Source organism: Schistosoma mansoni, chromosome 3 (assembly GCF_000237925.1).
Source record: "Schistosoma mansoni strain Puerto Rico chromosome 3, complete genome".
Classification (NCBI taxonomy): domain Eukaryota; kingdom Metazoa; phylum Platyhelminthes; class Trematoda; order Strigeidida; family Schistosomatidae; genus Schistosoma; species Schistosoma mansoni.
The window spans coordinates 743320-747001 of record NC_031497.1 but is presented as its reverse complement, the minus strand read 5'-3'; positions in this window follow the sequence as shown (position 1 = coordinate 747001).

Sequence of the window (3682 nt, the reverse complement as noted above, 5' to 3'; positions counted from 1 at the left end):
ATGATGATGATGATGATGATGATGATGATGTGAAGGAGGTGACACAATATGGGAGATCAAGCGGAACAGAAGATACTTCAAGAGAATCAATTGACTGAGTGTTGTCAGTAGGTCAATCATATCATAAAATTTTCTATGATACTATTGATTCATGAATACTTCGGTTTGTTCAAATATAATTATTCAAAATGTATCGACTGTAAACATCATGATCATGAATTATACAACTGGTCATCTCTTGATTCTACTCACAACTAAATGTTTAATTTGAATGATCTAGGGAGCAGACTAACCAACTTCTTCATGGATGTTTGATCACATTGTCATCTTTCCATTTCTACTACTTCCAGTTGAGTTACCTGTTAGACTAACTCAATGTTCCTGTTTCTTAGTATGATTGTAGAGACATAAGCACTCGAGAGAGGGTTAGAAGGAGGGAGAGAGAGAGTGATGATGAGGGAAGATGTTGAGGGATTGTGTGCATAAGTGCGAACAAGAGAGAGAGATGAGTTGTACACAAGTGTAAGAGCATGATTGAGTGTGAATGTGTGTGTGTGTGAGAGAGGGTGAGAGATAATGAACAATTGATAACTAAACATAACCGATGCACAATTGACTTGAGAACGAAGATGAAAATAATAAATTCACTGTGTTTTGTTAATCTCTGGCGAGAATAAACCACACCACGTCAAATTTATTTTTTGAATGATAAGTAGATGGAGGATAATAACTTGGAGCTAATCGGTAGACTTATTAGGAACACTAACACTACAGTAAGTGTTATTATCGTTACTATTATTATTATTATTATTATTATTATCATTATTATTGTTTTGATTATCATTTTGGTAGCAGTATTTGATCAAAATCACCCACTTGAGCTACAAATCTTCTCCACCATCTGTTTACTTAGTTATTTGTTTGCTTGATTATTTGCTTTTCATCCGGAAGTTTTGGTTGTCACGTGAGTTTATTATGCTTGTGATTATTATTATTATTATTATGATTAGGAGTGTTTTTGTTATTGTTGGTGTTGATGATTTAACTAATCACATGACTTTTTGTTGTTGTTGTTGTTGTTGTTCTTGTTATGGACATTCGAGAAGAAATTGATAAAAGTACTAAGAAATTCACCCCTATCTTTGTTTACAAATGAGATTTGGTATTCATTGGTGAACTGATCAATCATTCTTTGTTTTCCGTATGAATTAGCGGTGAATATGAAAGTAAACAGGAAATTTGACGCGTTGGCACTATTTCGTGATAAGTTGTTTGTTCATCTTTCAATCTGTCTATCTATCTGTCTATCTATCTATCTATCGACCATCATTGTTGCTGAAATGTGGTCAATTATGTGATTGGAGTTGATTGGAAGAGATTTGATGAGTTGGTTGATGTGAGTAACTCGTTGTGTTGACTTCATTCTACTGTCAAACGAGTATGCATGGTTGCTGGTAGACGTCTTAGTTCATTGATACAGAATCATCAATGTCAAGATGAGTTGTATGCATCAAATGAAAGCAAGAAAACGTAGTTAGGTCAATTCAACACATTGTGTTTCCCTCCATTTATGTAGGGTGATTATTTATCTAGTTCAAATACTCAATAATAACAATGTGTGTAGTATGAATTTAGTTAAAATGAATACACTATTTATCACATGTTCTTCGTGTTTCCTCTTAACACACAACCATTTCATAATTGATCATTTATGATGGATGTCATACAGTAAAGTATGTGAGAACTGATAATGGATTTTGGATGTACCTGCATCTCAGAGTTGATGTTCACTCTGGGACTCGAACCCAGTGTCTTTCGCTTGTGAATTAAGGCAATATCGAGGCAATACGCGCAATATGTATATATGCCAATAAGAGACTGACCAGTTGCAGTCCTGACACATCAATGGGAAGATTCAAACAAACAATACTAAGTGGATGATAATGGATATTGTTGTAATACAATACGATTCATTTTATTTATTCTCAATATTACTAGAAGCAGATTGAGTGTATTCGAATTGACCGTCAGAATAGAGTAACAATTCGGATTGTATTGTGGACCTTCATAATTTAAGCACTGTCGTAATTCAAATAACTTGTTAACAGTCCTTTCATGTACTATCATGTACTAGATGTTCATCGTTAACTGTTTTCTATTGAAGACAATATTTAAAGAAGTTGTTTAAGAAGTATATAAACTGATCGACGATCCTGATAGCGTTTTTATCAACTTTTCGGCGAGACTATAATTTATGGACGACCTTTGAACGAATCTAAAGTGACCTTGAGAAATGTTAGCCAATCAGTAAACGGTCAGTATAGAGTAAAAATATATTATACAAAACCAAATAATTAAAGTAGATACACTTCTTTTATATGGTCCAAAAACTTGTCAAGGTTAGAAAAGGGTTCAAAGTTTCCAAAATCGTAATGCATAAGGTAGTGGAACTCATCCATATGGCCCCATAATATTTGGTCTCTGGAACCATGATAAAGTAAAAAAACCCTCTCAGCCTTGACCACATAGCTTCAATATTGTTTGTGTGTACTACGGTTGTCTAAGTTTATCATTTTTATCATGGATATGTCCCTACAATACTCATACCACTGAACAGCCGAAGCTTCAATAACATCTGCGATCATTGCAACCAATGTTACTGATGTTTTTATCAAACAGTTTGCGGCAATTATTATAATATGCCTTAGTCTCAATCTGGATCGAGCAATAAAGGTTCCTATTCTAGCAAACGTCTTCCTTCAACGTATATTACATCGAAGGACAACATCACAGTAGTCTGCACAAGGTCTACAAGTCATTTAATACCCGCAATTACAAATATAGGAACTTCTTAGTCGTCTCATTTGTTGTAGCCGCTTAATTGTCAAGTCTTCTCTAAAATTCTTTGTGAACCGATTGTACATAAGCATCAGGTACTCAAATCGGTGCCGTGACCTTGAAATCCCTCAAACGCTTCTGATTGACTCGTCCATAAATTATAGTCTCGACATGTTTTCTTGTCTTTGTAAAAATAAATCTCTTACCACTTCTTATGAACTTCTTTGAGAGATATTCACCGATTACCGGAGTTTACTTTAGATTGGGTATTTATTAGACTTATTATGTAAATCCGTTAAGTAGTATAATTAGTTTTTTTTCAAAACAAAATATAACTGAACAAAACAGAACTAGTTACCATGTATTCATAGTTGGATAGTTAGTTATACACTAACTGTCGTGTGACTGTGTTTTTGTTTACTTGAAGAAAATATTTTGTTTTTTTTTCCCTCCAACTACCGTCATGTGACACTTGTTCTGTTGCCTTGTTTCCTTTGTTTCTTAACAAATATGGCCTATTTTTTTGTTATAGGTTGGTCAAAATAAGCTTTGTTCATTGTTTTCTTTGCTTTATCTGTATATTTTTTTTTCTAAAAAATTTTAAAATTACAAATGATTTGTAAATTAGTAGAATTAATGTTAGGTACTTGAATTCTTTGCTGGTCGGAGGCCTATGCTCTATTGGGAGTAACAGGCGTAAGTAAGTGAGTAAGTAAGTAAGTAAGTAACTTTAATTCTCAGAAATTATTCTTAAGCTTTGATATAGTCAATAGACTAATCATTGAATAGTGTTATAACTTGAAATCATGAGTCAATTGAAGCTAGACCACCATTGAAAACCTGG